The sequence below is a fragment of the Cygnus olor genome, chromosome 5 (assembly GCF_009769625.2).
Source record: "Cygnus olor isolate bCygOlo1 chromosome 5, bCygOlo1.pri.v2, whole genome shotgun sequence".
Lineage (NCBI taxonomy): Eukaryota > Metazoa > Chordata > Aves > Anseriformes > Anatidae > Cygnus > Cygnus olor.
In genome coordinates this window covers 13,494,313-13,507,783 of record NC_049173.1, presented here as the reverse complement: position 1 = coordinate 13,507,783, position 13,471 = coordinate 13,494,313, and positions in this window count along the sequence as shown.

The window sequence follows — 13,471 nt, the reverse complement described above, 5'->3', positions numbered from 1 at the left end:
AGCTCACTCTTTTGGAGCCAAAGGTAGTTATGACATTGATTTTAACAAGGTCAAGAATTCACCACAGGTAGATAAAGTTATTCCTGACTAACATTCAGTGCTTGTGTGAGCAAGAGCAAGTCACTTCTCCGGGCTGTTGTGGTCTCTCACACAATTGTTTTAACACTCAGGCCCGTTAGCGCAGGGACTGTCTCCCAGATTTGTTTGACTGGACTTAATAGGGTGAGAAGATTGGCACACAAAAGGTCTCAAGGTGGTAAAAAAAAGTAGTAAAAACATTTAAATTAATCTAGTACAAGACAAAATTTCTAAGCTCTGGACACATAAGAACATAAAAAACATCCTGAATCAGACAGCAATCTGCCCAGCCCATTCCCAGTGATGGATGCTTAGGGAAGCAGTAGAGATGGAGGAGATCCAGGCCAGCCATTCTTTTCTCCAGTTTACCTTTCCAGCTTTCCCCAGTCAGTTTTAAAGAGTTCATAAAAAGCAGAGTTTACTTCTGAAACACACAGTTTAACAACCACAGCTGGACTTCAATGAATATGTCTAATTTTTTTTTACCTATTTTTACTTTTCACTTCTATTATTTTCACTTCCATATATTTCACTTCCATATATTTCACTTCCATTATATTATATTTTGACTGTGCACCACACACACCACATACAAAAGGTTTTTTGTTTGTTTTAAACCTAATAATTTCAATGGATTGTGAAAAGCTGAGTCTAATCCTTTGCTAAACACGTTCTCTGCTATATTAGTTATATTATAGACTTCTGTCATATTCCCTCAGAAGTTGTTTTTCAAGATAAAAAGTCCAACTCTTCAGTTCACATTGTATGGAAGGCATTCCTACATCTGATAATATGTATCACATTTCTGTGTACCATTTTCAGTTTATCTCTTAGGAGATAACCAGAACTGTACTCAGTATTTAAGATACGGATAGTCCATGAACATGCACAATAGCATAATGAATCATTTGATTTTTTTCCTCTAATATTTACCTAATCACTCCTAATATTTCCTTTGCCTTTCTTTAGCTGATCCTGTTGAACAACTCTCCAAAAACATTTCAACAACTTTGGGTATCTATAACGACCTGTCCATAGTTACATAGACAGAACAGACACGGATTTTAGGTGGGAAATTCCCCTCTATACAACCGCTTTGCAATTTCTACCATTGAATTCCATTTGCTGTCTTAAAACCCAGTCTCTCAGGATCATGGGATGCTTCAGTCAAAGATATTAAATGAATGCTAGTCAAAAGTTAATTTTGGCAGATGAAACTTTTAATCGTTTTTCTTTACAATAATTGATACTTATAATTGATATTGTAACCAACTCAACTCCAAGTTACTCAGGAGACTGAGAAAGCTGCACAGTCTCCCTGGAGGTCCTATTGAATATGAAAAATAATATTGATGGCACAATAGATCATACTGATGTAATCTTATAGGAGCAGACAGCATACAAGAAGACACAGTTGATGCTCCATGTGGCAATTACAGAATTTAGCTGTAGCACTTCGGTTGAATAATTGTACCATCTCCTAATTAAATGATTCCACTTCACAGGACAGCCATATAGTCCTTTGATTGAGTAAATAAAGGACCGTACAAACTTGCATCAACTTAGAAAATTTGTGTTTTGTTTGTTTGTTTTGTTTTTCTTCTTTTCTTTTTGGTCTTGTGTGATCTCTCTGCTTCTACATCTATCATAAAGGAAGACATACAGGAACGGAAAATAATTGTGAAGAATAAATAGCATAAGATATTATGGAACTCATCAGCCCTGTGGGACATATATTTCTAAAAACAGTATTTCAATATATACTCAATTAATTATATGCTAATTCCTACTTCTGATTTAAGAAAGTTTACAGTCAACATAATACCACTGTCCTTTTTTAATCTAGGATAACTGAAGGAAAATATTTTCCCAGCAGCATGCAAAGGCGGAAATCATTTGGTAAGTTAGGGCAGGAGCCTGATGCTATCCCTCCATTGCATGGGCTACCAGCCAAAGAGCACCACACAGCTGCAGCTTGACAGAAGGATTTTTGTAGCTCTGTAACAATACAGAAAAATATATATATATTTTCACTTGGACTCTCAAGACAGCAAGAGCTCTTCTGATACTTTATTATATTTATAAAGCGATACTCCAACTTATAAACACATAATTAGTTACAAATGCAGATATAATAATATACATATGTATAAGTATTCAGTTATACTTTTATAGATATAAATAAGAATATAGGTGTTCTATATACTATTCTATTCTATTTTATTCTATATAAAAACATAGGGAATATTTCTAGTATAATATCAGGGACTAAAAGAATTATGCCCATGAAAAGCTGTGATCTAATAATTTCATATAGAACACATCAAATATACAGCTGGTGGGAACGCATGAAAAGATCATAGTTTTTTACTTATTTGGAATCTATAAATGTATATCCAGCGGGACCTTGACAGGTTTGAAAGGTAGGCCTACGCAAATCTCATGAGGTTCAGCAAGGCCAAGTGCAAGGCCCTGCATCTAGGCCAGGGCAATCCCAAGCACAAATACAGGCTGGGGAGAGAGTGGACTGAGAGCAGCCCTAAGGAGAGCAGCACCTGGGGGTGTTGGTTGATGAGATGCCTGACATGAGCAGGCAATGCGTGCTTGCAGCCCAGAAAGCCAACTATAACCTGGGCTGCATCAAAGAAGCAAGGCCAGCAGGGCGAGGGAGGTGATTCTCCCCCTCTACTCTTGTGAGACCCCATCTGGCATGCTGTGTTCAGCTTAGGGGCCCAACAGCACAAAGACATGGATGTATTAGAGCGAGTCCAGAGGAGGGCCACAAAGATGATCATGGGGCTGGAGCACCTCTCCTGTGAAGACAAGCTGAGAGAGTTGAGGTTGTTCAGCCTGGAGAAGAGAAGGCTCTGGGAAGACCTTATAGAGGCCTTCCAGTACCTGAAGGGGGCCTACAGGGAAGCTGGGGAGTGACTCTTTCTCAGGGAGGATAGTGATAGGGCAAGGGATAATGACTTTAAACTGAAAGAGGGTAGATTTAGATTAGATATAAGGAAGAAATTCTTTACTATGAGGGTGGTGAGGCTGGAACAGGTTGCCCAGAGAAGTTGTGGATGCCCCATCCCTGGAAGCGTTTAAGACCAGGCCGAATGGTGGTTTGAGCAACCTGGTCTGATGGGAGGTGTCCTTGCCCAAGGGGGGTTGGTTGTAACTAGATGATCTTTAAGGTCACTTCCAACCCAAATCATTCTATGGTACTTTGATTATATTTAACATCCAATTACTCATAGGCTGTTACATTAGCATGAAAAGAGAGTGAGCCAAATCCACCTCTTCTGGAATGGTACTAGATGATGGGTGAATTCCCACAGCTTTTCCTATGCTTGCATATCATACAAGGTTCATAACTTACTGGCAATCTTATTTTAAAACAAGCCTCATGTTACACTTAGGATGCATCTGTAATTGCAATTTCTATTGCATAGCCTGGGACTGTTTTTTGCAAAGTTGCATATTTACCTTGTAAATGTGGAGAACCCCAAAATGAGGTTCTCCTCCTCTGTTTACAGAAGAGAAATGACACATGTGGTTTACAAAATGTTTCCCCAGAAGGAGAGTGCTAAACATCTGAGTAATGCATGAGATTTACAAAGTAAAGCCTACTAAAGTGGTTTTCCAAGAGTAGCAATGATTAACACAGCCCGTCAGAGCTTTATTTATTAGTTGGGCTCTCTGTGCCAACTTCAACCACAGAGTTGGAGGCATGAGCATGTGTGCACTCACACACACGCATGCACACGCACACACAACGCACTTGGTGTTGCAACATGCTATTAAGATATTTCCTTCCTTTCATATAGAAAGTATTATAAAAGATTAACCTGCTCTCCCTTTTCTTCCCAGCACACTGTGCTCCTTCAAACTCAGGATTCGTGTAATTCTGAAATTCAAACTGGAGGAGGTTTTCCTTGTTCTGTGCATATCAAAAGCAAAAAGGGATTTAAAAAAAAATGAAATTACGCCTCATATACAATGCAAGGGCCTCTTCATTCTAAGTTATGCAGATGACCCCTCCACAAAAATAACAATCTCTAGGAACTTGGAAGAAGAAACTGTAGTCCCAGTTGCTTTGACCTAAATAAAGTGTCTGTGTAATTATCTTCAACAGGGCTTGCCAAAACATCATTTCATACTGTTCAAATGCATATTCTAAGAGGGGATGGAAATTTGAGGGACAGGATGGCAAGCAAAGTACATTTTATTTCTCTGAACAATTAGAAAGATTATAATAATACAGCAAATACTGTGCATCCTGCCACTATGTGCCATCTTCCATCCCAAAGGATCTCAAACGGACTTGTCACTAATTCCATTTTTCTCGTTCCAAAAAATAACATGTCAACCTTTAACTATTTTGTTCCATACAGTACAATACATACTTATATTTCCTACTTCCTTCTTCATTGTCATGAAACAGCCAAAGTGTATTTGTATGTTTGTTGTTTTGTTGTGTTTTTTTCCAGTGACTTGGGATTCTATAGTGTCTTGATGAACCGGCATCTTTGCTCAAATACAAACCAAATTTTGCTCATAAATTATATCATCCTTCCTCACTGCAGATATTTTGCAAACCTTTTACTCAAATAATGAAGATGATTGGGCAATTTTAGTTATGCAATACGAAAACTGATAAAATCTTATTTTAAAAGGATTTACATGGAAGCAAATTCACAGTCTAGTGGGTGAAAGCTGAGGAAATAACAGAATTTTCATATGTTGATTATTACTTCTTTTTTAAAAATAAAATAAAATATTCTGATTAAGTTTTCTGTTATATATATAAAAAAAAAAAAGCAAGCTATTTTAAACTGAAAATTCGTTACACTGAAAAACATGATTTACAGGATGATGTAAGAGTTCAGTACCATAACATCTTTTTTCATGATAGAGATACAAATTGATTTATAAGATACACACCCCAACAGCTGCTTGAAACAGAAGATATGACAAAACATAGGAGAAACATATTCAACATTCCAAAATGTTTTCCAGAGTCTTATAAAAACTGAAGTTCTATTTCCTCAAAATTATGTATATATACATATATAAAAGGAATAAACATCTCAGATTTTCTCCTCATTATCTTAAGCTGACATTTCCTTAACCTGTCAAATTAAATTCAAGAGTCTTTAGGACTTGACTGTTCATAACTTCAAGAGGGATTTTTATAGACAGAAAATTATTCCCTGACTTGGAATCTGGCCATGGCATTGCAGAGAGCAGCATCTTGAGAAAAAAAAAAAAAAAAAAAAAAAAAAAAAAAAAAAAGATCTGGTCAAAACAAGAGATACACTCATGCTAAACTGTTTAATATAAAACCCTCCTCCTGGAAACTAGACGAACTGTCAGACACTACCACAGTGACCATTCCAAACAAAGCAGTAAAGCATTTCATCACAAATGTTATACCACACTCTGTAATTGCAGACAATAGACACAAGCTTGCTTGCAATGAGTTTGTGCAATTTACCAAGAAATGTGAAAGCTGGTCAAGTAGAGAAAGGAAAAAATTTCCAGCCTGTTACTGAAAACTTCAATGAGGAAAGAAAATAGAGAAAGGATCTCTCCCACACAAGGCCTTAATAGGTTGATATCTAGATGCATGCCTATAGTCCTCCTGTTATTACAGTTTTTTTAGAGCCAACAGGGCTGACAGGATAAGACAAAAGTTGAGACTTCCAAAGTTCAAAGCATACAATAGCTGACGAACTAGCAACATCTCAAAACTACCATTAGGAGACCCTGTTGGGATCAAATGTAATCTCAGGAGAAGTAATATGTTTGGGAGGAAGACACGTGTGTTGATCAGATAAAGCGTCAATCATGTAACAGCAGCGGCTGGGCATAATATTCACAAATATCACAGATACAAACCTATTACAAACTCAGGACATTAACTTGAAGGTGGTACTGAGGCTCAGTCAGCAGGATGTGGAAAGGAACATAGCAGACAAACAGCCAGTAAACATCAGAACAGACTTTCAAAACACCCCGCTAACAGAAGAACCAAGTACAAGCCAGTCTCTTATCATCACAAGAATAAATTGCATTGGCACCAACATCAAGATGCCTGCAAGGTAAACACAAGGCTTTGTACAATACTGGCATGAAAAAAGTAACCCAGAAGAAAACACCTTAATTCTCTGAGCAAGTTGGGAGCTCACAGAAAATATAAAAGAAAGAACTTGGTGTTTAAACAGTGTTAAGTTAGATAACTGTTGAGAATTTTTAGTATATAAGACAATTCTGCTAATCACATACAATGTTGCTATTTTAAGTATGGCAAAAAGCACATAAGAAAAGGTGGCCTCCCAATAAGGGATATTGTGTTTTGATAGGCTGCTTATATGATACATTTATGTCTGGTATCTTAGAGAACTCTGCTTTCAAGAAGTGCCTCATGAGAGAGGACACTATGTGTTAGGAAGGACTAAAACCTGAACCTTGCACTGCTTTTGCGCTCTCTCTTTTTGTGCTTGAACATCAAACATCAAGGACATCACTTCACTTTTAGTTCACCTTTTTAGCTTACCTGATAACCCTTAACACTTCCATTCAGGAAAGTATAACTTCTAGGTGCTACCTCTTCTCCTTTCTTCCCATGAGTGCAGTAAAGATGAAGCTACTAATGTCCTTCAAATGAAACGACAACAGCTGTGTAAGAGAGGGCATTGTCTGGGGTTCTGAAGAGACATGCTACTTGTCACCTTTTGTGTTACCTGTTAGTACTGTGCTGACTTATTGCTTTTTTCTCTTTAAAGTGGATTTCACATTTTTTCTCTAGCATCTCCTTTGGCTTCTGTGAGCCTTTGTTTTGTTGTTTATTTTGTTTTTATCTGCAGGAACAATGCATGCTGTTTTTCCAATAGTGTTTTTGTACACTGTGACCCAAAATCTAACACTTCCATTTCTTATTATCTACAACAGAAAATTCTGATATTTTGAAACAACTTTTCTATTGAGACCAACCTCTACCCAGCATAGGAACAATCAAGTAGCATAATGTCTATATGCTGTACTACGGGTAGACACGAACATGATGCCAGTGTACTAAGCCAACCACACTCCACATAGGCACAGTTAGCAAAACATCAAACCTGACATAATAACATGCTAACTGCAAGAAGGCAGACGACTATCCTACTACTTATGATGTCCCATTTTTTACAGCTCAGCAGGGTTACGTCCTCCTGCATGTCAAATAAGTGTGCAGCTCACTCACCATATCAAGGCACCCACCTTGAAGACTTCCACCACAAGAGGAAGCCAAGCTGGATTCATCCTGTGTAACTACAGCCACTAAATTTCTGCAGTGAGCTAAAAGACACATTCGGATTATATCTTTCCCCCACTAAAATTCATGTTTTATTAATTTTCAACTTCCTTTTTAATTCTGTGCCTTAGAGCCCACTTTTTTTTTGAATCTTTACACCAGACAGACTGGATGTACAGTAGAACAGTATGTCTCATTTCAGCAGGAATCTGGTTGGAGACATCTCCCAGCCAGCCAGCACTCTTCTGCAGAGGAGGATGAAACACAAGGGAAAGAAACTGAGGGGCTGGGGACTCCATTCAAAGCCTACAAGCAAAAACAGTGGACAAATTCAGATATACATGCCATGCCTGCCCAGCGGTCCATTGCCATGGCTGAGCAGAACCTCTGATTTTCACCCCAGGCAGCAAGGACAGCTTGCATTGGCATGGTAACTAGAGTCAGGATCAGCCATCCAAGACCAGAATTTGCCCTGTCTCAATTCATATTCAGAAAGTCAAGCTAGAGAGCTGCTGTAGATGACCTGGTCTGTCCTTTTAGAACAATGTAATCACGTGAGAGTGATCAGCTCAAGTAATAGACAGGCAGCTCCTGTGCTAACAAATAACGCCATCAGGCCTTCCCACTACATATCTCCCCAAACCCCACCAACCTAGGCAGCACTCAGAGGGACAAAGAAATTCCTTAATTGTTTTCCCTGAATATGTCACAAACATCTCTTGCCCTGTGAACAAATATCTCCTGCATACCCTGAAAAATCACAAAGTCGGATTCTCAGAACCTGTAAAAAGCATCACATTCAACAACCTCTACAATACTACGGCAGCTGAAGATTGGATCCAGTATGTATAATGGTTATGGGCAGCAAATTCCAAGAAACCAACATCATTTCAGTCATCCCTGTGAGATTTATGTCAGACTGTATTAAATGATGGCTGTTAGTTGTCTGAGGTTTAATTTTCAGGAGGATTCTCTTCAAAGTCCCACTTCCAAAAAGCAACTGAGAAATTCGTTGTCCCTGCTGAAAATATCCCCTTATTTTGGGAAATATTGGAATTGATTATTATTAATCCTTCTGTGTGAAAATTATATCCTACAGACAAGCAGTTGCATCAGTACCTATAATATGCACCTATAGACTCAACGTGGTAGCAGAAGTGAAGAATTTCTTCCTTTGGTCACAATATATTTTTCTCTCTGTCTGTCTATAGCTTTCTCTGTAGGGAAAGTGATTTTTGCTGTCATGGCTTCATCCTCACTATTTAAGTTAAAAACATGCCCTGTCTCCACTACATGATTACAGGCAGACTTTCAACTCTGATAGTCTATGAGCTAAAGTCAAGGAACGTGCGCCAGCTGTTACAAAACAGTTTTCCTGGAAAATAGCCACCGGACCAGCAGTCAAACTAGGACATTCTACATACAAGGAAGAATAAAAAAAAAAAAAGCACAGCAGTACAACACATGATTTTAATAAAGTCAGGAATGCCATGAAATGTCCAGAAGAAAACATGTCTATGCTAACCACTAAAATTGATGATCCATGAACATTCACTGCAAGAAGAGTACCGTGGCACTGAAACACTCACCCCACCATCTTCACTTTCGATTGAAATCTCTTGTAGAAATTCAGGTGTCGTTCTGTCCTGTTGAAGCTTGGATACTTACTAATCTGACTATCTGAGGCCATCACATTGTGTGATGTGTCTCACATCCATCACATGTTCTTTGTTCTCTCATCATCTCCCCATGGAGGAGGAGTATGTGGCGCCAGGCCTCTTGTTTTCCTAGGGATTTTTTTTCTGTTTTTGTCTGCACATGTTGCTGCATACTGGATAAAGCAAGGTCACAAAGCATGTCTCACACTTGGAGTGGAAGATTGTGAGGCTTGTGATGGCCCTTAGTTTCTTAGGCTTTTGTTTTCATTGACAGTGAGCTTTCCTAAGGCTGTGCTTCCTGCACAGACAAGATTTATCCAAGTGGAAGAGTGCTCTCTTGAGCCAGAAAAAAACAAAACTAGTGTCCACCAGCAGAATTCTGTTTATGTAGCTTTCTGCAAACTTCAGAGGGAAAATCTCAGGTGTCCTCCAAAGAATTCAAGTGAGGAGTTGGGGTTTGAGTCCATTTCTGATCAGAAACTAATGACCCTCATACTATGAAACATGAAAATAAGAGAAAATACAGGTACTGTAGCTTTATTTAACTGCAGAAGCAACCTCTGCAACAAATGTTCACACCACTCAACAAGGAGAGATCTTTGGTAACTAAGTTAAGGCTCTGAACTCCCCACCTAGTCAGAGGCTGGTGGTTCAAAGCCAGGAGCGAATGAACTTTAGGACTTAGCTCCCTCCAGATCACAATGTTACGTAAAATCTAGGAGAAGCAGTCACAAAATGTGACAACAGTACGTGGCCATAATTGCTGGCATGCACCAGAAGAGGAAGGAGGATGTTTAATAAGCTTGTCCAGGATGCATTGAGAGTTGATGACAGCTAGGAGGGATAGTTTTGGGCAGGCATCAGGGAAATTGCAGATGGATTAAACATTTTGGAGGGTCTGCTGAGTTACAGGAGAACAAACAACAGGGAGGGGAAGGGGACTGTGAGCACTCTCATTGTGGCTTGGTGCTTCTGCAGGACTGTCTACAGTGGTCTACTGTGTGTCTTGACGGTAAAGCAAAGCCATTCTGTCATGCAAAGCTGAGGGTGCAGAAGCCAAGGGGCACAGGAGGGCATTGCTACCTGTTTGGGTTGAGCTTCTTTCTTGGTTATTCTGTTGCAGATTGCCCAAAGCAACTGGTATTCCTGGTGACTGAGGTTCACAGCGTGACACTGAAAACCTAAGTCAAAGAAGGGGAGAATGTGTGTGCAAGTCTGTGTGTGTGTGTATGTAGATATTAGCTATCCTGAATATTCAAAACAGTATTACTTTTTTTATAGGCAAGAAAGCTCACATTTAGGACAACTAAAGCAATGTCAGACCACCAAGAAAAAAGAAAAAAAAACACAGAGGATCACATGTTTAGCATATGTATATCAAGGTTTTTAATTTTATCAGAAGGGAAGTTCTTTCAAGAAATGCAAAGTATCCTGATTTGGCTTGAACACAAATATTCCTTTAGAAATGCTAATCAGTTAGGTGAAAATCTGCAGAAGAATATTTTGAATTTTTACAATGCAGATCTTTTGTCCTAGATATGGGTGAAACAGAAATAATTTCATGATGAGATAACCGCTGCATTCCCCAAACAGGTCTCAGTAAAACATCAGTTCTAGCTCTCCTTAATCTATGAAAGCACCCCTCTCATATTTTTTTTTTCATTAGTACAGGCATAAACATTTTACTATTAATTGCAAGCATCATTTCAAAGCACCATATTTATGTTGTGCTTCTAAACATGCACAGATGTGTTTGGACAGGGCAATATGGGTTAATTGTAACTTTACCAGATATATATTACAAACAAAACACTGACAATAAAACAAGAGACAGAAAATCAATATGGTGTCAGACAAATTAATTATCAATGGTATATGGAGTTAAAAATAATGGAATGAGATCATCCACCTAGTTATTTTCAATGATCTGCCTCTTTATGATCTTCTTTTGAGTTTAGAAAATTCTCCACAAGTCTGCAAAAGCAGAACAATTACCTGTTCAATCACGCTCCTTTCCCCACCTACCTCTGCAATGAAAACTCAACCAGCCTCACTTGTAGTCCTTTGCTTCAGTTCATACCACTTGCTATCTTGCTGGAATCTCCTTGTGCTCTAATGGCTTATTATCCCAAATGGGCAGTGAGGACCTCCAGTTTCCAAATGCTTTCCCCTTCTCCCACTCCTCTGCCCAACACAGAAACCCACCTAACCTCTCTGCAGAGCCTCACCTCCCACAAAGCCCTGCTCTTTCCCAGGGCTCCTCGCATAATGCCTCACTGCCTTCCCATTTCTCTAGCCTGGATTTTGTTCCCATGTTTTCTTCTTTCGCTCCTTGCTTCTTTCCACCTAACCCATATTTCACATCTTCCGCATCACCCGGGTTTTCTGAATCTTTTCTCCAAGGTTGTTTGTGGAGCTTCCCCAACTTCATTCCACCTGCAGTTTGTCTCCTAACATTATCCAGACAATCTCCTGCACTTTATGCCTTTAGGCCAGATTTCCAGCTTGAATGATACAATTACAGACTGTCCCTTTCCCAAGAAAAAAGCGAATGTCTTTGGGCCAAATCGTGAACTGATGTGCATCAACTTGGCTCCACTGACTTCAGGGGAAGGGGCAGGCTCAGAGCAGCTGAGTCCAATACTCAGCTTTGCCCTGGGGGATGACTGCAGTACATCACACTGTTAGTTGAGAAGTTCTCACTACCCCAGTAATGGCTGCAGCTAGTTCTGCCTAAAAGCCAAAGACGGGAGCTAGTATATTGTGTTTTTTTATTTGCGGGTCATTCACAGTTCTGTTAGATGCATAATAATCACAGCAGACTTTGTTTAGTTGTTTTCAAAAACTTGGAATCGCTTGGGGGAAAAATGGGTGAAAAGCAACAAAAGGACTTAATTAAAACATATTCACTGAGGTCACCAAGTTATGACACATAAGTTTGGTTAAACAATTACATTTTTGTTCATTGTCACAAAAACTGGCAGTTTGGATTTACAAGGCCAGTCTATGGCTGTTAACTCTGCTGGTCTGTCTGGAGTTTCCCCCAACATCAGCATGTGAAAGCAGTGGCCTCCCACAACTAATATTAGCACAACATGTGACTGTAGGGTCCCCCTCCCTCCTGGATTACCAACTTTTAATTGCCAGGACTCAGAGGTCAGTAACTCAGCCTTCCTGCATTAGGAGATCCTTTCATCAACAAATTACGGCCCAGATCACACCTCCAGGCACAGCCCCGGGACAGCAGTAAGAGATGACGGCCAGACCCCCCAGGAGCAGCCCTGGGAGGCTGAGCAGCTCCGAGACAGCTCCTGAGGTGCTCAGTCTTCCTCCTGCCCCGTCCTTAGGGAGAAAGCATTACTTACCAGCAGCCTATAACCCTCCCGGTGACAGCTCAGCCGGTCCCCCCAAGCCCCTGCCCACACACCTGCCTGTGGGAGAAGGAAGCAGCTGAGGAGCTCCACCCTTAGCACTGCACACCTGGGCACAGGCAGGTTCAGAACATCCTCGCTCCTCTGCACGGACACAGACATCTGCCCCAACAGGTTTCTCGCCCCAGCTGCAAAATGACTGAAATATTCTGCAGATGATAGGTCTCTGAGCAAGATAAATGAATTAACAGCCAGGGCCAAACCCTCAGCTGGGGAGATTTAGAGCTGCGCTGATTTGATGCAATATGGAGATTGGCTCTATTTAAATAAAATAAAAATGAAAAAATAAAAATACCTGCAAACCAAAGATGTTATCCTGAAGATTCTTCTTGCAGTAACCTTAGGACTAGAGATAATGCTATTGCTTTGGTCATCTTTCTTTTCATTCCTTCTTTTTATACATTTTAACATGATATCTTTTAAATAAAAAATTCAGTGCTTACATAACTTCCAGCGTGCACTTCTAACTGATGAAATCTAGCAAATCTCAGCACAATACCTGTCTGAATAATGGTGCCACAAATGAAGAAATAGAAGACACTTAGCAAAAAGTTGCCAAGAGAGGCTGAGAGAGAGATGCCAGATAAAAGCCAGGGTTGCATCTGAGGAAACAAAGCAACTGCAAAAGATAAGAAAGCTGATATAGGGATTTAAGCTCAAGAAATAAGGCCGATTATTGTAAATCAGGACAACACTATAAAGACAAAGATGAGAGAGGAAACCAGGAAGAACAATATTGAATTTATCAAGACAACACTGAACCAACAAAACAAAACTTGAAAGTACAGTAGTAGGAAGAAAGCACAAGAGAGGGAAATATCATTTTATTGCAGCACCAGGAAAAAGACAGAACTCGATAAGTGACAGGGCAAAAATCATTAAAAGGACTGGAGTATTCTACAGAGACTTGGAGTCCTGCGTTTAGAGCAACTAGCCAAGAAAAGAGTTTTTGCCTTCAAAAAGCACGTCTGAAATCACAAATGAATGAAATGCGTGGCCTGACCAAAGCATAC